A 23,019-nucleotide genomic window follows, 5' to 3' on the forward strand; every position below is an offset into this window, starting at 1 on the left:
CCCTGTATTAAACCTATACACAAGAATAACGTAACAACAACAATGTGTACGCACATCTCTGTGATACTAACAAAACAAACTTTAACTGTTCATCAGCTGTTAATAACATAAACTGTGTTTCACCCTCAGTGAGTCTCGACTCTGAAGCCCTGTATTAAACCTATACACAAGAATAACGTAACAACAACAATGTGTACGCACATCTCTGTGATACTAACAAAACAAACTTTAACTGTTCATCAGCTGTTAATAACATAAACTGTGTTTCACCCTCAGTGAGTCTCGACTCTGAAGCCCTGTATTAAACCTATACACAAGAATAACGTAACAACAACAATGTGTACGCACATCTCTGTGATACTAAACAAATTGTGTGACATAAAGAATCTAGGATGATGGATCACTGGTGTAATTATTATTCTATGGACTTGCTGCTCACGCCCATGTGTCTGTCACAAAATGAATCATACAGTAATAAAAAACCTTTATATCAAGTCTGTAATTGATTAGACACAAACATAATATGTACACACACGTGTACACACACACACATGCATGCATTCACACATACATGCATGTGCACACACACACACACACACACACATACAAACACTTGCACACATGCTTACAAAAATGCAAGCATGCTAGGGAGGATATAATTAATCATAATTCACAATATTTGTGGTTTTTAGGCTCACGGTTGAATGCACAATTTTCCAATTTGCATACCGTGGTTTATGGGGTTTTTGTTTTGTTTTTTAAAAAGATATGTACATAAATGTTTCCACAGCCTCTACTCTGCTGGGAATCCTGATGATGCAGTAAGGCATTTCAGCCAATCACAGTGCTCGATTCTGCTACATGTGACATATTTGCATGGGCTATCCTAGACCCAACATGCTATCATGGCATGTTTTTCAGTCAAGACAATACCAGCGGAACGTAGCCCGGTGATAATTAAAGTGATACGCAGTCAGTCTAGGTTTGAACCCCATCGGTGGGCTCATTGGGCTATTTCTAGTTCCAGCCAGTGCACAACAACTGGTATATCAAAGGTCGTTTAATGTGCTATCGTGTCTGTGGGATGGTGCATATAAAAGATCCAGGTTTCCTCTCTAAGACTATACATGTATGCCACAATTACCAAATGTTTGACATCTAATAGCCGATGTTTAATAAATCAATGTGCTCTATTTGTAGTTGTGTCATTAAAAAACCAGAAGTAATATTTAAAAGTCTAGCCAAGACTCAGTTTCAATTGTCCCTTTTTTACACAGTTATGTACATTTTAGAAATGACCATTAAAATTAAAGTTTGTTGTTCTTAAAATAGTTTATTAAAAAGTTCTCCTTGAGTTACACTACATTTCTGCAACTCCTCTTGATTAATAAATAGAACTCCTGTTTTAATACGGGCTGGAATAGCACCTTTATTGAAATAGTTAATATTACATATCAATATTCCCAACATAAAAACATGCGTTACTCCGTACCAAAGTACGGGAACAGTGCTGTTAATTTGCACCAACTACATTAGGAGATTCTGACATCCGGCTACAACACATCTGTGGCAACAAAAGAGTGCCACAAAACAATCCCTAAGAGACTGGAAATGGGAGGCAGAAACCTTGGAAACAAACACCAGTGTGGAGGTGTCACACAGGCAGCTTACACATTAAACACCTTCTCATTGAGGAGCATATTTGTTGTATTAACAAGGAAATTTGAATGAATCGTGTTCCCAGCAATATTTGACAGTAAATATGAATAGTTAAAAAAAACCCTGCATGTTTGAACAGAAGAAACCTAAAAATAAAACCATTTATTTTAAATAGTTCAAGTAAATTTTTTAATTTAAGAGATTTATGAAACTTACTGGGGTACATATATGCTCTTTTATTTAATGAAATGTAATATCCAACTGCTAATATTAGCACACCCTAAATCAAAGGTTTAATGGAATCAGACCAACTTATAAACATCATTATATTTTTCAAGTATTGCTATTAAAAATATTTTAACATATACATCCAAACATCCATTGCTATATATTCAATAAAATTAATTAAGGGTTAGTCAGTTTTCCATCAGTTTTTGCTAGTTATGTTACCAAGTTTTTATCACAGATGATTGAGGACATTTTAAAATGTGATCGATGCATGAAGAAATCTTGCACACAGTGGGTCTTCCGTATTTTGTACCTGATATAATAAAAAATGATGGAATGTCTACTGGCCCTTAACAAATTTTGTTGAGTATACTACATGTAGCTGTTGAAAATTAGTTTAGTAAACAAATATTCTGTAGGTTGGCTTATTGAATTTTGTTTGTGAATATAACTTCTTCTGATTATGTTTCATTTTAACAAGTTTACAACTAAAGAGTCATGTTGTACACACACACACACACACACACACACACACACACACACACACACACACACACACACACACACACACACACACACGCACACACCAGAGAGGGGGGACGAGAAAGAAAGAGAGAGAAAGAGAAAAGAGAGAGAGAAAAGGAAAGAGCAAGAGAGAAAGAGAAAAGAGAGAAAAAGAGAGAGGGAGTGAGGGAGAGAGAGAGACGGAGAGAGAGAGACAGAGACAGAGACAGACAGACAGACAGACAGACAGACAGACAGACAGACGGACGGACGGACGGACGGACGGACGGACGGACGGACGGACGGAGGGAGGGAGGGAGGGAGGGAGGGAGGGAGGGAGGGAGAGAGAGAGAGAGAGAGAGAGAGAGAGAGAGAGAGAGAGAGAGAGAGAGAGAGAGAGAGAGAGAGAGAGAGAGAGAGAGAGAGAGAGAGAGAGAGAGAGAGAGAGAAGGCAACACTTCACCTAATATATCTGTGTAAAGGTGTAATATTATGTGATGGGATTGAATGTCAGTAATGCTAGATGAATGTCAGTAACACAGCTACACTGTGTAACTTCCTGACACTGGATAAGGGTTTTGGTTACAAATTGTTAGATATGCTGGACTTAGTACAAAAAGGTCCTTGTGAAATGTGGCATCAGCAGTACCAATCAAAAGAGGAGAAGCAGTCAGAATGATCACAAACTGTTAAGAAAAAAAGATATTGTTTTGTGTTTTGTTTAATGACACCACTAGAGCACATTGAATAATTAGGCTAATCATTGCCTATTGGAATTCAAAATTTTGGCAATTCTGACACATAATCATCAGAGGAAATCCGCTACATTTTCTTATGTTAATGCAGTAAGGGATCTTTTATATGCACTTTCCCACAGACAGGAAAGCACATACCACAGCCTTTGACAAGTTGTGGTGCTTGATTGGAATGAGAAAAAATCCAGTCAGTTGAATGTATATCCACCGAGATGGTTCGATCCTGCTATGCAAGCACCTCAAGCGAGCACTCAACCGACTGAGCCAAAAACTGTTAGGAAGTCCTTTTGTCTTGTATTACAGATCATGTGAGTGCTGATTTTTTCTGGGGGGTTTTAAGTTGTAAGAGCCACTTATACAAATTGTCGGATGTTTTTCTGTAGTGTACAAACAAGAACGAGTGGAAGTTATTTTCCCTTGGTAAAGCCAAGCCGGGTCTAAACATGCAAAAGGATGTGAAACCATTGGTTTAATGGGAGACCTGAGCCACACGTTATTTGAACTGTGGTTAACATTCAACTGTAATGGCATCGCGTAATACGACCCTCAAACATCTGAACACCACACCTTTCTTACTCACTTACAGGTATCACTTTACAAAACAAATTAACAGATGTAAATAAAAAGATCTTTTTTTCTCAAATAAAGAATGAAAATTGGTTCTGTTTTTTATTGTACTGAAAGTTGAAGAGATAAATTTTGTAGCAGATTGAAAAACAAACCGTATAACTTTAAGCTTATAGTTACTTTTGAATATTTATATGACAGACTAATGTACACATGTTCAGGAGGTTTGACTATCACCTATCACTGATGATAATAGTTTCTAGTTACATGCAATATAGCATCTCAGGCTTTAATCCAAACCTATGATGTTACACCATTGTTCTAACTGTAGATTAGTTTCTACAGCTGTGAGCAATATAATTTGAACTTTTTGTTTATTGAAATCAGGAATTCGAACAGACTAGTGACTGAATTTGTATACATTATAAACAACACAACACTTTAGTCCACTGGGCCTAGCATCTGCATCATCCAATGAATATGTAATATAAGCCTTTTAAACCTGATACTAGTGATAGTTATGTATTCATACGGTATACAAGGAACATTGTTGAAGGAAGAAGGAAGAAATGTTTCATTTAAAGGGACATTCCTGAGTTTGCTGCAATTTTTAAGATGTTATCGACTAACACGTACATTTTAACGATTATAATTACATATCCAATATATTTGTCTACCTAAAATATTAGTGGCTGTATATTAAACATGTTTCTGATCGTTCTAATATTTGTATTAGGTTAAATTTCATTTTATTTCCTAAAATATATTTGTTTCATACGTACGAAATTATTTGAAGACAAAATTCAGTTTGGGCTTTTTACAAATATTAAGACGACCAGAAACACATTGAATATGCAGACATTGATATTCTAAACAAGAAAATATATTTAATATGTAAATTTAATCGTAGAAATATTATATTTTTCAGAAACATCTTACAGTGCAGAAAACTCAGGAATGTCCCTTTAATGACGCACTCCGCATATTTGTGGGGACATATAGCCCAATGGTAAAGTGCTCACCTGATGTTTGGTTGGTCAACATCCCACAGACAGGATAGCACATACTACAGCCATTGTTACACCAGTTCTGAGAACTGAGAACTGGCTGGAATGAGAAGTAGTCCAATGGGCCTAATGACAAGGATCGAGCCTAGCCCGACCACTCATTAGACAAGCACTTTACCACTGGGCTACGTCTCATCCCAGAAGATTGTTGAATACTAAATCAGAAATCATAGATAACATGTGTAGCATCTGAATCACACTTTAATTAACAGGCCTTGACCTTATCTTTTTTTAATGGTAGCATTTGAATCACACTTTAATTAACAGGCCTTGACCTTATCTCTTTTTAATGGTAGCCTGAGGTTATGAAATATGGTAGCCCTCAATAAAATTGGGAGCCCCATAATTTTAATAAAAAAAATTAAAAAGAAAGAAAACCCCCAAAATCATTTATTTTTATTTAAATGTTGTTTTAGATGGGGTTTTCTTAGGTATTTATGCATCTTGTTGATTGCAGAGTAACTGGATGTACCAAAAAATCTTTAGATGCCCGGTGGACAATCAGGTTTAAAGTGAGAAATCAGTAGCCAAAATACCCCGGGCTATCCCTATGGTCGAGCCCTGACTTAATGCTGAGAATTTACCAGTCAAATCTTTCACTTTTGTCTGAAAAGGATCCTGCTATTTTGGGTCATTACTTTTATAACTCATTCCAACCAGTGCACCACAACTGGTCAAACGTCATGGTATGTGCTTTCCTGTTTGTGGGAAAGTGCATATAAAAGATCTCTTGCTGTATTAGAAAAAAATGTAGCAGGTTTCCTCTGATGACTACGCATCAGAATTACCAAATGGTTGACATCCAACAGCCGATGATAAATTAATCAATGTGCTCTAGTGATATTGTTAAACAAAACAAATTGCCATTTTAACCAACTTTTACATTAAAAATATAACCTAATAGTTAATTTGGCAGTCAAGGTAAAACAAATTGAATAAAACTATTATGGATTAAGTTGGAAAATGCATGTGAAAGTGTGAATACATGAAATATAATTAACTTTCTCCAATGGGGTGAAGGGGCGAGGTGTAGCCCAGTGGTACAGTGCTCGCTTGATGCATGGATGGTTTGGGATCAATCCCCATCAGTGGACCCATTGCACTATTTCTCGCTCCAGCCAGTGCACCACGACTGGTACATCAAAGGCCGTGGTATGTGCTATCCTGTCTATGGGATGCTGCATATAAAAGATCCCTTGCTGCTAATTGAAAAGAGTAGCCCATGAAGTGGCGACAGCAGTTTCCTCTCTCAATATCTGTGTGGTCCTTAACCATATGTCTGATGTCATATAACCGTAAATAAAATGTGTTGAGTGCGTCGTTAAATAAAACATTTCCTTCCTTCCTTCCAATGGGGTGAGTGAATTACTTTTTATGAATCCATAGTTAATGGTATAGTCTGTAGACTACCGTATGTATTAACACCTATCCACACACATTCACTGTGATATAACATCAACATATCAGTTCACTAACTCATTTGGATATCTAACACTAAATCCATATTATCAGTTTCACAGTTTGGGCATTCACTGTCAAGTCTGGTTGGAAATCTGTCTGATTTAGACTTGGTCCACAACCATACTAGATAGAGAAATCTGTAAATATTGTTTTAAGATAACAACAAGAATTCCATGGAATTAAATGTGTCAACTACGATAAGTTGATTTTTCAAATAAAGAAAAATTTACAATGTAATTCAGAATTAATCTAGTTCTACAAAAAAATAAAAAAATAAAAAATAAATAAATAAAAATAAATAAATTAAATAATATTTCAAATTAAACTTTTGTTAAAATTTAATAACATTTAACTTTTATAACATGCATGGAGATGAATGTTCAGAGATATAACCACAAACCAAGTTTCACTGATCTAGGATATAAAAGTTTATAAGAAATGTAGCTAAAAATTAACACAAATTCTGTCCACAAAGCATTTTGTTGATTCATATGCACCAAAACGCAAGAAACCTTGTATTAAAAACCCCCAAAACTCAACCATAAAAATTGTTTTATGCCTGGAAAATTAACTCTCCATTTAAATGTACAAAACATAGATAAGAAACTCCATACCAATTTACTAGAGTTCAGAACGTATGTCACTTGATAAGACATCTTGCATAAAGTAAACAGTAATCAATACCAAACAACTGCCCTCTTCGAGTCACTTAAAAACATACAACATATTTTAAAAAGAAATCCTATCTGACAATAATTAATAGTAATGACAAATTTAAGCTATGGGTATTTAAAAAAAGTAGGAATAATCCCTTCCAAAAAATGGACTTTAATTTGCACCTTGTTAAAGAAACAAATTTTAAAACATAAAAACTTTATATGTAAATGTTCAATCACTAGTGTAGGAAGGTGCCAAGAAGTGTGTGTGTGTGGGGGGGGGGGGGGGGGAGGCACACTTTTACATTTGCACACTTTTACACTATTATAAAGCAAATATAAAGCAAAATATCTTCCTACGTCAGTTAGATTCCCTGAAATGAAAACCAAAATACACACACTAAACATCCTTCTTTCAGTTTCATATGTATATATGTAAATAAAAGTTTACATGTAAAATGGAGTAGTAGTGAACAAAAGAATATGATCGATAACAAAAACACTGCTTAGCAATCATTATCACATATTGTGCATGACAATTTGTAGTTTGATGAACCATAACAATTTGGAAAATTACCTTATTCACTGCACAATAGTGTCTGTTCCAGAGGTTTTGCTGATAAAAACCTGCCCATAGCCAACGCACATTTGTTTGTCTGACATACAACATTGGTGGAGAGATCGTTTTACCTAGCCCTGTATATAAACAACCAAGATCTATAATCTATCACCACAAACACTTGATGTCACCCCCAGGGCCGTCACCGACACACAATCCTTAACAATGGCGGAATCTTAAACTGGGCAGTCTCCGTCTTGTAAATGATCATGTTGATAGAATCAGCATTCACAGAGTACAAGCAGTGATTGACCATTGACAATATCTTTATAAGAACATGTTTTATGCCTGTTATGTAAGAGAGCCACATCTGATCTCTATATCTGTCAAAGTATATATGCTGATAATGCAATAAAAACTAAGTAGCCTGTTTAAAGTCTTCATAATGATTTCACAGATTTTTTCTGGGATTTTTTTTGGGGGGTGGGGGGGTGGGGAGACCAGTCATCAATTTTGTTGTTGTTGTTGTTGTTATGCGGTTTTGTTTTTGCTAGCAAATAGTTAATGGACTACATGTATATATCTACCCACTAACAAATACATAATTAATATGCATATTTACCAACACCAGGACTATGTTTACATATATACTCTTCAAAAAAAGAAACGCAAAAGGGTACAAATGGGTTATAACTCTGATTTTATGTTTCCTACCGGTTCATGCTTTGTGAATATAAGGTCATTGCATGTCCCAAACACATTCCCACGGTTACATTTGATAAAACGCAGCTACTGTACAATAAAGTTCCAAAATGTGAATATTCGCAAAAACGCAGCCACGTGCAAACCATGTCACCACTGCACGTGCGTTGTCTGCACGTGCAACATGAACACCGACAGTATAAAAGTGCAGGGTGTTCGCTTGCCTGGCCTCTGTATCTGGCCGACAGTTGACAATCCAGGACATGCCACGTCTCAGTGAACCGCAGAGAAACAATGCCATCGGCTGACTAGACGCAGGCGAATCCAGAACGGCCGTTGCCAGGGCATTCCATGTGTCCCCAAGCACCATCTCCAGACTGTGGGACCGTTACCAGAAACATGGATCAACACGTGACCTCCCTAGATCCGGTCGACCACGGGTCACTACCCCCGGGCAGGACCGCTACATCCGGGTACGCCACCTTCGGGAACGATTGACTACTGCCACCTCCACAGCCGCAGCAATACCAGGTTTGCGCAGGATATCCGACCAGACCGTACGGAACCGCCTACGTGAGGTAGGAATTCGTGCCAGACGTCCAGTTCGAGGTGTCATCTTAACACCACAACACCGTGGACTCCGACTACAGTGGTGCCAGATTCATCGACAATGGCCTCAACTGCGATGGAGACAGGTGTGGTTCAGTGACGAGTCCCGATTTCTGCTCGGACGTCATGATGGAAGATGTCGCGTGTATAGGCGTCGTGGTGAACGTTATGCGGCAAACTGCGTGCAGGAAGTGGACAGATTCGGCGGGGGTAGTGTCATGGTGTGGGCAGCCATCTCACACACTGGCAGAACTGACCTGGTCCACGTGCAGGGCAACCTGAATGCACAGGGCTACATTGACCAGATCCTCCGGCCACACATTGTTCCAGTTATGGCCAACGCCAACGCAGTGTTCCAACATGACAACGCCAGGCCTCACACAGCACGTCTCACAACAGCTTTCCTACAGAACAACAACATTAATGTCCTTCCTTGGCCATCGATATCACCGGATTTGAACCCAATTGAGCATCTATGGGACGAGTTGGACCGACGCCTCCGACAGCGACAACCACAGCCCCAGACCCTGCCCGAGCTGGCAGCAGCCTTGCAGGCCGAGTGGGCCACCATCCCCCGGGACGTCATCCGTACTCTGGTTGCTTCAATGGGCAGGCGGTGCCAGGCAGTTGTCAACACACGCGGAGGCCACACCCGGTATTGACTCCAGATGACCTTGACCTTGGTGGTGTGTCCTATCACTTACTCACAATGGACAGTAGAATCTCATTGGGTCAAACTCGGAAGGGTCGAATACACTGCAACACTCGAACCAAAAATGATGTTCCGAGTTACACTTACACAATGTTGACCTAATGGTTAGGTCGAACTACCTGATGGGTCAAACACTTTTTCTAGCCCCAACGGTGTTCGAGCCAACGGGATTCAACTGTATATAATGAATAACAAACAAAATGTGAATATTACAATAGATTGTTTTTCATGATATAATTAATTTGATAAATATTCTATCAAAATGAGTTTAAAATAAGCAAAGGGCATTGATAATTTTAATTTTAAACTGACAGATTCAAACAATAATTTTAAATAAAATAAATAAAATTAATATTTGCATTTCTTTTATTGTTTAGTATAGATTTTAGAATTAATCCAAAAACTCACTTTGAGAAAGCTGCCACACTGTCTGAATTCAGTTCAAAGTGAGTATTTCTGATTCACTGATGACAAGCAGAAAATCTGTAAAGAAAAAAGCCAAATGTTTGTTTAAAGACACCCAAACTAATTTATAATCATATGCTGTTACATGTATAAAGTCTGTTTTGTTTAATCACACCACTAGAGCATCATTATTAACCATCGCCTACTGGATGTCAAATATATGGTCTTTGTGACAGGTAGAGGAAACCGCCACATTTTTCCATTAGCAGCAAGGGATCTTTTATATATAATGCACTTTACTGCAGAGAGGTCAGTACATACTAAAGTGTTTAATATCCCAATCATGGTACACTGGTTAGGATGGGGAAAACCCTATCAGAGAATGGGTCCTCAGAAGATTTGATCAATCAACTAAACCACCTCCGGTAAGCGTTCTACCCACTGATCTAGATTCTGATCCTTTCAGTCAATCAACTGAACCACCTCCGGTAAGCATTCTACCCACTGATCTAGATTCTGATCCTTTCAGTCAATCAACTGAACCATCTCCGGTAAGCGTTCTACCCACTGATCTAGATTCTGATCCTTTCAGTCAATCAACTGAACCATCTCCGGTAAGCGTTCCCCACTGATCTAGATTCTGATCCTTTCAGTCAATCAACTGAACCATCTCCGGTAAGCGTTCCCCACTGATCTAGATTCTGATCCTTTCAGTCAATCAACTGAACCATCTCCGGTAAGCATTCTACCCACTGATCTAGATTCTGATCCTTTCAATCAATCAACTGAACCACCTCTGATAAGCGTTCTACCCACTGATCTAGATCTGATCCTTTCAGTCAGTCAACTGAACCACCTCTGACAAGCATTCTACCCACTGATCTAGATTCTGATCCTTTCAGTCAATCAACTGAACCACCTCCGATAAGCGTTCCCCACTAATCTAGATTCTGATCCTTGCAGTCAATCAACTGAACCACCTACAATAAGCGTTCTACCCACTGATCTAGATTCTGATCCTTTCAGTCAATCAACTGAACCACCTCTGATAAGCATTCTACCCACTGATCTAGATTCTGATCCTTTCAGTCAATCAACTGAACCACCTCCGGTAAGCGTTTCCCACTGATCTAGATTCTGATCCTTTCAGTCAATCAACTGAACCACCTCCGATAAGCGTTCTACCCACTGATCTAGATTCTGATCCTTTCAGTCAATCAACTAAACCACCTCCGGTAAGCATTTCCCACTGATCTAGATTCTGATCCTTTCAATCAATCAACTAAACCACCTCCGGTAAGCATTCTACCCACTGATCTAGATTCTGATCCTTTCAATCAATCAAATGAACCACCTCCGATAAGCGTTCTAACCACTGATCTAGATTCTGATCCTTTCAATCAATCAACTGAACCACCTCCGATAAGCATTCTACCCACTGATCTAGATCTGATCCTTTCAGTCAATCAACTGAACCACCTCCGATAAGCGTTCTAGCCACTGATCTAGATTCTGATCCTTTCAATCAATCAACTAAACCACCTCCGGTAAGCATTTCCCACTGATCTAGATTCTGATCCTTTCAATCAATCAACTAAACCACCTCCGATAAGCATTCTACCCACTGATCTAGATCTGATCCTTTCAGTCAATCAACTGAACCACCTCCGATAAGCGTTCTAGCCACTGATCTAGATTCTGATCCTTTCAATCAATCAACTAAACCACCTCCGGTAAGCGTTCTACCCACTGATCTAGATTCTGATCCTTTCAATCAATCAACTGAACCACCTCCGGTAAGCATTCTACCCACTGATCTAGATCTGATCCTTTCAGTCAATCAACTGAACCACCTCCGATAAGCATTCTACCCACTGATCTAGATCTGATCCTTTCAGTCAATCAACTGAACCACCTCCGATAAGCGTTCTAGCCACTGATCTAGATTCTGATCCTTTCAATCAATCAACTGAACCACCTCCGGTAAGCGTTCTACCCAGTGATCTAGATTCTGATCCTTTCAATCAATCAACTGAACCACCTCCGGTAAGCATTCTACCCACTGATCTAGATCTGATCCTTTCAGTCAATCAACTGAACCACCTCCGATAAGCGTTCTACCCACTGATCTAGATTCTGATCCTTTCAGTCAATCAACTGAACCACCTCCAATAAGCATTCTACCCACTGATCTAGATTCTGATCCTTTCAGTCAATCAACTGAACCACCTCCGGTAAGCGTTCTACCCACTGATCTAGATTCTGATCCTTTCAGCTTCAACACAAGTAATGTCATATATAGAGATTATTATATGAGCTTGTTTGTCGTACTGATTTTATAAAACTTGTCTCAGGATTCTTGTATTGCCCCAGCAAGAGCGATGGTAAAGCAAGAATCCTGACATGAGTTTGGAAAATCAGTACTATTCACATGCAAGTGTAATAATTTCTTTATTAACCATATTATCCATAATATTATTTTTATGAATAACAAGTTAGGACCATGTCAAAACATTTCAAATGTAACTAGAAGGAGACGATGAAGCAACATCATTTTCCAAAATTACATCATTTCGGTAATGGTGTACACAGAGCTAAGACTGGGGAAGTTGCAATACATTATGAGGTTGCTTCCCAAAACATTATGTCATTGGTTCTTGGTTGTGCACTTGAAATCATTATGACACACTTGTGTCATACTGGTTATATTTTCGAGAATATTTTGAACTATAAAATGTCATATACATGTGTAGTATTATAGGATATATCTTACCATAACTTCACTCTACATCCACTTTCAGTAAATGGTATAATTTTGAAAATAACAAATGCTTTGCTAATTGTCAAACAAAAAACATTTCCAATAGCAATTTTGCATGCACTAGTTTATTATTATTTTATTATAAGAACCAGTAGATAATTTCATTTGCATATCAGCATTTTTTTCATATGTGTTGAAAAAAGATTAAGCTCAAGTTTAAAAATATAAAAGAAAAGAAAACAATTATCATCCATATTACACCATATATTATATTTAATGTGTTAAAAGGCAAAACCCAATAGTTCCACCTATTACTTGTCAGGAATCTTAGCATTTATTAAATGCTGATTTGGTATAAGAGTGATTGAGACAAAAACTAATGCTGCCATTCAGCAAACTAGATGCCGAATGTATAGTATTTCGCCTGCTGCATGCAACCAATGACAGCAGTTTTACAGTCTCTCTCTCTTACATACACTAATCCATTAACAAACCCATTAACTATGTCTCTGGTTGTATGCTATGTGTGTTTGCCATTTCTGAACTAAAAATAATTAATGGTATTTAGAAAATTAAAACAGCTAACAAACATCATTGATTTGAAGCTGAAAAACAAATGAACATTGTCAGCTTCCAATAAACACTGAAATTATAAACTTGTAGAATATAAACAAAAATCTTATCTTGATAGATCTAAAGTCATGTGTGCATATATGTCAGTGTTTCGAGATATATACGATATCAACAGGTACATGCATTATCAAGGAGGAAGTAGCAATGAATTTAGCTCTTTGCACATTGCAAACATATGGATAAAAATAAGTAAATTTGATAAGTGGAATATAGTCAGGCAAACACTACAAATGCAACAGGTACCTGTTATCTTAAAGCAATAGCCACACAAGTAACTACATTATAATCTATTGCCATACGAATCCCACCACAAAAAAACCAACAAACAGGATTTGCCAATTCAATTACACTAATAAAACAAATTAATTTAAAGATTTGTCAGCATAACAACTACGCCTTCAGTTACATTGACTATAAGACAACCTGACCTTTAACAAGAGATAATGTGTGTTAACTGCTAGACATGTACTTAGAAAATTCTACTTTTAGTTCCCATTCATGATCTTTTTTCTCCAAGTAAAGTTTGTTTTATTTAACGACGCCACTAGAGCACATTGATTTTTTATCTTATCATCGGCTATTGGACGTCAAACATAATGGTCATTCTGACACTGGTTTTTAGAGCAAACCCGCTGTCGCCACATATAGGCTACTCTTTTGCGACAGGCAGCAAGGGATCTTTTATTTGCACTTCCCACAAGCAGGATAGCACAAACCATGGCCTTTGTTGAACCAGTTATGGATCACTGGTCGGTGCAAGTGGTTTACACCTACACATTGAGCCTTGCAGAGCACTCACTCAGGGTTTGGAGTCGGTATCTGGATTAAAAATCCCATGCCACGACTGGGATCCGAACCCAGTACCTACCAGCTTGTAGATCGATGGCCTAACCATGACGCCACAGAGGCCAGTCAAGTATACAGACCTCACCATGTAAACAATTGAAGGGAATAATTAATTGCTGCCTTAACTTACATTGTGTGGAGCCATTTAAATTGGGGGGTTTTAAATTCACAAGCTAAGGTGAGCTGAATATTACTCTCCTTGAACTAGTCTCAGAGGAGTGATGGGGAGTCATAGTGATAGCTCCCATTAAACAGTGAGGTCAGATGTACAGATAGTACAAAACCAAATAACTTCCGGCTGGGTCAAAGTTCGAGGTGCAGCGAACTTTTGATAGAGAAGTGAACACCACAAGTCCTGTGATTGGTTATAAATGTGAGTGTGTTGGTTGTAAAAAATAATAGTTTCATCTGGGTAAAAAAAAAATGCAATTTTATTTCATCTAGTACCAATGTGTAAAAAAAAGTACTCGAATTTTGTGCGGAACTAGGATAGTCATAGACGCTACCCGTTAAGTGTGAGGGGTGGTAGTATTTATATCCATGGCATTTATGTTGATTGATACGCTGCAGGTAGGAGTTTTAGCCACATATGTTACTATTGTTGTCTATGGGATTTGATTTGGTAGTATACACCCTACAAGCCCAAACCCAAGCAGATTTCATCTATGGTCCATCATCTAAATATCCATAGAGAATAACTAGTTAATGACGTCGGATATCTGCTTTATCCTGTGAAGGTAAGAATGGGAAATTCCACGAGGCTCTGCTGAGCTTTATTTATTTATTGCTTTATTCGTCATCATATTCTGTCAATAGAAATGGTGGTAGCAGGATAAAAAGGCTTAAATGATATCCTACATGTTTTTCGTTTTTCTTTTGTTATATAAATGAATAATTCTATTGGCATAACAAAATTAGGATTAGATTACTAATCCAAGGCTATAACTTCTTTCAGAAAATATCACACAATACGTAATTTAGAATGAGTTAGTTGAATATCTCAGTGAAAAAGACACGCATAACATAAATTGAAATATGCTCATTTTCGAAATATAGATCTTCAGACATATTTCTGAATTTTAAAAATAATTTGTAAACCAGTCTCTGAATGAAATTATTGTGAAACTTGTCTAAACCGGATCATGCCGGGGACCTAATATTTATATGATTTAGACAGGATCCTGTGTTTAGAGGTTCGCATCTTAGAATTTAGAAAATGTTGGATCAGCCATGAACCGTTTTGACAGGATTCTTATTTGTTCAGGGTTCATTTTAGACAGGTTTCACTGTATATTAAAGTATAAGATAACTTGAATTGGAGAAAACAATTCCATCACTTTAGAACTTAAGTAGCCATAGTTATTCAGATGCTTTTGACACTAACATATTTACATATACATTAAAAAAAATCAATTTTACTCATTTTGGGTTCAATTTCTTTAATTTAATCTCTTTGGATATTAAAGCAAAGACCTGGCTGAAATCCAGCAGTTTAATCACATTTCTGTTGAGGCCTGACTGACAGTTTGAGCCCAGTCTGTTAACATGGAATGGTGGTTAAAACAAGCCAAGAGTGTCAAGCTTGAGAAGGTGCTTATCAAAAAGACCATTTGTATGCATTGAAATCCCTACAGATTTCCTTACAGTATCTGTAAGAACATCTACAGTCGTTGAACAGAAAAGTATCTCTGTTTATAAATGGGAATACAATCGTGACAGAAAACTGGATCTCGGCTGGGGAGCAACAAAGCGAGACAATTGTATCTTGTCGCCTACTACACTGGGTTTGCTATCACCTCGTAAGGTAAACAAGAATTAATGTCAAAGTGTGGTATGAGATGTTTTCGGTGGACAATATGAAAAACTGGGACGCACATCTGCAAACATCAGAAACGATGAAACACTTTCCCTTTAGTCAGAAATCACCTGTATGCATGCTAGCTTTTATAAAAGATGTGCAAGTAAATCATTAAAATACATAATTAATGAAAGCTAAATTTTCAATATCTTACAAAAACAATGCATGTATTTTTATACATTTAAAAAAAAAATCAATTCTGTTGCAAAAGTTTTAATGATCCTTTTGTGAATCATGAGTACATATATATCTGGTGCTCGAATTATGCTTGTTTCATGAATAGATACAGAATAAATGTTCAAATGGTTAACAGATAATTAATATTATACAGATGCTAATTATCTAACAAATGATTACAATAAAACCTGTTCAATATTGATTGTAAAACCCTTTTTATCAAAGCTCCTCTGGCCAAAAATTCCACACCTAAATCAACAGTTATAGTAAAAAATATCCTTTTCATATTTTCAGGTTTGGGTTTGCATGAAATCTGTAGATGTCACTGCATGTATCAGGTGGGGGGGGGAATGGCATGTAGCCCAGTGGTAAAGCGCTCGCTTGATGCACGGTTGGTTTGTGATTGATCCTCGTTGGTGAGCCCATTGGACTATTTCTCATTCCAGCCAGCGCACTACGAGTGGTATATCAAAGGCTGTGGTATGTGCTATCCTGTCTATGAGATGGTGCATATAAAAGATCCCTTGCTACTAATGGAAAAATTAGCAGGTTTCCTCTCTAAGACTATATGTTAAAATTACCAAATGTTTGATATTCCAATAGCCAATGATTAATAAATCAATGTGATTTAGTGGTGTCGTTAAATAAAACATATTTTGTATCACGTAGAAATACAAGAAAAGTCAAAGAACTACAGTCAGACCGCACTACAATGACCACATGTGTCATTCAGTTACTTTGTCTTTACAAGGAATTTAGCGGGGTAGAGAATTTGTCACAAATTATCTCGCTTACATTTCTGCCCATTAACAGCAAAAATATTTTGGCTATTTGAAATGTTTCGAATGATCATAGTCATACATTGCATGTGTATTATAAACATTATTCATTTTATGATTTGATTTAACATTTTGTGCTGGAGAATTTAATAATTAATTAATTAACAAAATTTAATTATTAATCTTAATACTGTTTTAACGTTAACACAATTCTTGACCTTTTCAACCAAAAAATGTAGTCCCAGTATCCAAATATGGATATCTTCAGCATTCTCCATCAAAGTGAAGATCCTTAAAGCTGTACCTGTTTACAAGTATCTACAAGGTCACATTGGGTCAGGCATGCCTTTGGTCATCCTCCTTTAAACAGAGCAAGATAACACAACCCTTGGGCCTGATGCCAATCTGAACTGCACAGTTTCAAATTCCCTTTGTACCAGCAAACCCATTCGCACACAGTCACAATAATATTACCATTTAATGTTACCATTGATGAACACATTCACGTACTTAATGCATGTCTGTAGGCTGGATCTATGGGGGTTCTATGACACAACATGCTTAATGGACGTTAGCCCAAAGTGAGTAGCCCATGTAGTGGCGACAGTGGGTTTCCTCTCAAACTCTGTGTGGTCCTTAACCATATGTCTGACACCATATAACCATAAATAAAATGTGTTGAGTGTGTCGTTAAATAAAACATTTCTTTCTTTTTAGCCCAAAGTGATGTTTCATTTGTTTATTTAAGTTAAGTTTGGGATGTCAATGAAAACTATGTTCTGATCTTTATGATTTTCAAGTCATCACTTAGTGATTTATGTAACTGTATTCAGTTAAACAGAGCCTGCATTATTAGTGTTCAAGTACTTGCAATTACATTTACATCTATTACATTGTGTCTTAATTATAAATTAGTTGAAAACAGATGCAGCCTACTACCATGCAAGCAGCATAATCAAATAGCATAGACTTTATTTTTTTAGCCAGTTGCATGTGTGTGATATGGAGAACAACTAGCTTTCTACATACAGTTATACTAGTGTTGGGAATCGGTTGCAATTTCATCATCGATCATCGGTTGTAATCGGCTGTCACTAATCAATCGACTTTCGATTATACAATCGGTTAGAATGTATAGGAACTTGGAGAGGATCGGACAACTTCGGAACTATGCACCTATTTTAAAAATATATACATGAATATATTTCATTATCATGATCAGCTGAAATGTCTGAAGTAGTCATTTTTACTTTTAAATGTTCTTACATTTCCCAAACAGATATCTTTTACATGAGATGTGAATTTTATTGCAGGTTTGTAGAATATTTGGGGAAACAATACAGCAAAAACATAAATGTAGAGTTCAAATAGCATAATGGATTAATTTCTTCAATATATAGGTCCAATGTATTCATAAGCAACTGAAAAGCTACATTTACGCATTCTATAGGGATGCATGTACTTTGTTTAAGTACTTTGTTATACAACTGAAATTAAATGCAAGCCAAAACAGGAAATTGCTTAAAGTAAAAACAGCTATACAGCAGACATAAAATATGCTGGAATTTGGGTTTGTTTTCACATGTAGGTAAAATAAAAAATGACAATCATACACTTTTATTTTACTTTGTGCTAATGACTTTTTGAACCTTTAGAAATGTAACACGAAAGACAAGTTTTGGCTGTATATATGTCAAATCTATCACAATCAATAAAGTTTAATATGTTTATTGTCTTGATAAGAGTTGTTCTTTAACACAATTGTCAGTTTCTAACTGAATAAAACAAAAGAACTTGTGGTGTTTCTATCCATCAAACTGTTTTTACAATTTATAACATGAAATAAACAAGGTGGTACTGAATACAGTAATACACAAATGGTGGGTAGCCCCTACAACTCGGACATGCATGGAAATAACAAAATACCTATCAGAAAAGAAGGAAGTACTGTAGGTGTGAACTGTGTATGGTAGACATGATTTGGCTTTCCTAACAGTAATGCTCTTTGTTCTTATTCAAGAAAATATGAACATGTCCACATTTTGGAGGTTCATACCTCTTTTTGTTAACTAAATGCCCAGCTAAAGTAAAACCTCATTCCGAAGGCACTGAGGAGGCAGGAATAGCTAAGTACATCTTAGCCAGAACACACAGACGTGGATATATAGCTTGGTGTTTTATTTTTACATCATTGCAAAATTGTCAATTCCTGTCTGGAGTAAGAAAATTCAAAGCAACATCCACACAAGGTAGTTCATAACTTATTTTAGTAGATGAATCGTTCGTGGACAACATCCGCTTTTCGATTTTATTCGACTCGACATGTTTTGATTTAGTTCACTGCCACTGTGTGTATGTGGATACGCACCGCTCTTTAATTAAGCCAGTTTTTGTTTCATACTAAAATAGGCCTAATAATTAATATATGTATGTATATATATATATCAGTATTTTTTAATAATAAAAAAGTAAATAAATATCTCAGTATTTGTTTGATTCTTTATGGCAAATGCAAAAATAAATAAATGTCAATAAACACACAGGTTTACCAGTACATAGCAGCATATAGCCTTAAAAGGTTAGAAATCAACAAACGTACACAATAATAGCCCACAAATACTGGATTTGATGAAAGCAAATTCTGACAACGAGCAAAGAAATCTTTACTGCAGTTAACATTTTCCGCGACAATCAATTATGAATTTCAAATATCGATCATCATGTCGCTAGAGCACCAACCGATCAATCTTCGATTATAATCGATCATTGGAACACCACTAAGTTATACTTTGTGTCTAACCTATCATTATTGTGCCAGTAATAATATGTCCTATTGTTCCTCATGCTATACATATTACATGTATGTTGATGTTGTTTCTTTGAATGTATGTATGTATAATATCATGTATAGATTAGAGAGGGCCTCATGGGAAACCAGTCACCTTGTACTGAATGTGTTTACCCTCTGAATTATTTTAATTTTTTATTATTCTTATTATTCTTATTATTCTTATTATTATTATTATTACAGTTCGTGTAGATATTGTGAAGAAAAACCCTCTGCTGCCACAGACTACATATCCCATAAATAAGAAAATCATCAATGTTTTATATGCTCTTTCCCACAGATAGACCGTACATGTATACCTGGTACTATGGGCACTGATATGCCAGTTGTGGTACACTGGTAGGATAGGGAAAATTCCAATGAGCTAGTCCACAAAGAGGAGCTAGTCCACAAAGAGGAGCCAGTCCACAAAGAGGAGCCAGTCCACAAAGAGGAGCCAGTCCACAAAGAGGAGCCAGTCCACAAAGAGGAGCCAGTCCACAAAGAGGAGCCAGTCCACAAAGAGGAGCCAGTCATAAAGCTCTTGATTGATGCATAGTCTGTCTAGGATCAATCCCTGTCAGTGGGCCCATTGGGTTATTTATCATTTCAGTGGCCATGGTGCATGCATGTAACATCCTGTTTGTATATACATGGTGTATATAAAAGATCCTTTGCTGCTAATAAAAAAGAGTAACCCATAGCATGGTGGCAGCAGATTTCCTCTCTCATTATCTGTATGGCTCTTAACAACATGTCCGACACAATATAACTGTAATAACAAAGTGCTAAGTTTGTTGTTAAATAAAATACTTCTTCCTTCTTCCCAGCTCATCTCCAAGCCAGAGTGAGTTGTAACAGCTCAATGTGGAGAGGGGTGAGGCCACTATATACACCAACTTCTCTCTCAGTAACCACTAGCAACTGACTATTATTATACTGTCCTTGCCCACAGACCAAATAGTTGAGGTGTGAGCCGATAGCACAAGTTTTAACCTTAAAGCCGTAGCATGAAAAAATAAAAAAATAAAAATAAATAAACAAGATATCGTAATCTTCAGTATTAACAAAGTGTACAGACTACTAACTTAAATTTGGAAATAACAGTTAATTTGCAGCTACAAGTGCATACATGTATACATGTACAGTATAAATGATGGCTTGCTAAATCTTTCATGTATTTTGTTATAAACAATATAAAGTTATTGTTGTTGAAGATAATCAACAAGTCATCAACCTTTATTTTACATGTGCCAACTTTGTAATAACAAACTTCTATAAACATTTTAAAACATATCATGTGACAAAACTTAAATATTGTTTAAACTTACCTATATGTGCAGTAAAAAGCCTAAATTTCCTACTTCCGTCTTCAAGGTTGGTAATAAGATTGCTCACTTCCTAGTTGTTTAGAAAACAGCTTATTGTGAATACTCAGCAGAGCGACCGTCTACCTGTGACTGGATCGAGTCTTGTCCAATTGGCAGTGATCTAGTTTACACATAGATCTAAAACCTCGACCGGTTTGACAGCTCTCTTTATGGCCTTTTAACTTTCGTCTCTTCGTGTCAGGCCAGAAAAGATGGTACAAAAATTTACCACTTTAGTCTGCCAACAGTTGACCTATCCAAACAAACAGCAGAGCTGGTGGTGTTGGGTTTTTTGTTGTCAATAGATTAGCAATACGGTAGTATATAAAACCGAAAACGTTGCATGATGTCACAAATTGTTTGACTTCCTGCTGTCTTTCTAAAGGTGACAACACTGCTGTGATATATATAAATATAAATCAGAGTAGTTGTTTAGTATTTTGTGTGGAAGGACTTATCCACTTGTTATTGAGATTGAGAAAAGTATGCTATGTATATACATGGATGTTTTCTATCAAGCTTTTTAATATGTCATAAGGCTTACCTTAACTTCTTTTCACAGACTTCTCACATTACAATGTACAGTTGACATTATTAACAGAACACTGTACAGGCAACTAAGAGTTGATCATATACAGCTACAATATAACAGGACTACTCAGGCCTGGAACCATATGTGAAGTTCAGGAGGTGTGGGGGGGGGGGGGGGGTATATGGTGGGGCACAAACATAGTTTTGTGTTCTTTATATATACATAGCTGGACAAAAGTAAATGTTGTTGATCTTAAATGTGGGACACTCTCCCCTCAGTTCCAAAGTTTCCACTAATTATTCTATAGTTAATACTGATAACATGTGATCCATTATATGAATAGTGAATGAATGAATGAATGTTTAACGACATCCCAGCACAAAGATACACACCGGCTATTGGGTGTCAAACAAAGGTATTGTGTTTTCTAATTAGGTTCAGTTATAAGTAGTAATTACACAGTGTACACTTCAAATGGCTAATTATAATGATATTATTACTGTCATTGCAGTGGAGATTTGAATAGCTGCATAACCCTTGAAAACTTGAATTCTACTACATTTCACAGCATGTTGAATTGCAGTGTTAGGGCGAGATGTAGCCCAGTGGTACAGCGCTCGCTGGATGTGCGGTCAGTGTAGGATCAATCCCCGTCAGTGGGCCCATTGGGCTATTTCTCATTACAGCCAGTGCACCACGACTGGTATATCAAAGGCCCTGGTATGTGCTATCCTGTCTATGGGATGGTGCATATAAAAGATCCCTTGCTGCTAATCGAAAAGAGTAGCCCATGAAGTGGCAACAGCGGGTTTCCTCTCAATATCTGTGTGGTCCTTAATCATATGTCTGACGCCATATAAATAAAATGTGTTGAGTGCGTCATTAAATAAACCATTTCTTTCTTTCTTTCTTTCGTTTGCAATGTTAAAGTTCCAGGACTTCTCCCAAATCCCTGGCTAAAGATAGAAAGTACACAGAAGTCACACCCACATTCAGTATGTGATTAGATTCCAGTCTTATCACGTCTTGTCAAATGTGAATAAATCTCATCAAACTGGTGACCGTGTAGATACTGACAACTTGACTGTCCACAACTAGATAACGCCATGGTGAAGGAAGAATTGCTTTATTTAACAATGCATCTGACATAGTTTTATTTATGGTTATATGACATTGGACTGATAATGAGAGTGGAAACCCACTGATACCACTCAAGCAGCAAGGAATCTGTTATACACACAGGCAGGATAGTACATACCACAGCCTTTGCTGCAACTGTTATAGAGCAGAAGCTAAAATGACAAATAGCCCAATGGGCCCACTTACAAGTTACAGGAATCAATCCAATAGAT

At 37.0% G+C, this 23,019-nt stretch overlaps 1 protein-coding gene across 1 annotated transcript in view; it reads right to left on the minus strand.

The window, feature by feature from the left end:
* The window catches only part of LOC121380535, a 67,131-nt gene extending 45,934 nt beyond the window's left edge, over positions 1-21,197 (minus strand). Inside the window, exons 1-2 of the mRNA XM_041509385.1 lie at positions 21,097-21,197; positions 9,888-9,962 (exon numbers count right to left, since the gene is read on the minus strand). The gene's annotated coding sequence lies outside the window, so the exon portion shown is untranslated. The remainder of the gene's footprint in view (positions 1-9,887; positions 9,963-21,096) is intronic.
* Positions 21,198-23,019: the final 1,822 nt, after the last annotated feature.

This window comes from Gigantopelta aegis, chromosome 9 (assembly GCF_016097555.1).
Source record: "Gigantopelta aegis isolate Gae_Host chromosome 9, Gae_host_genome, whole genome shotgun sequence".
Classification (NCBI taxonomy): domain Eukaryota; kingdom Metazoa; phylum Mollusca; class Gastropoda; order Neomphalida; family Peltospiridae; genus Gigantopelta; species Gigantopelta aegis.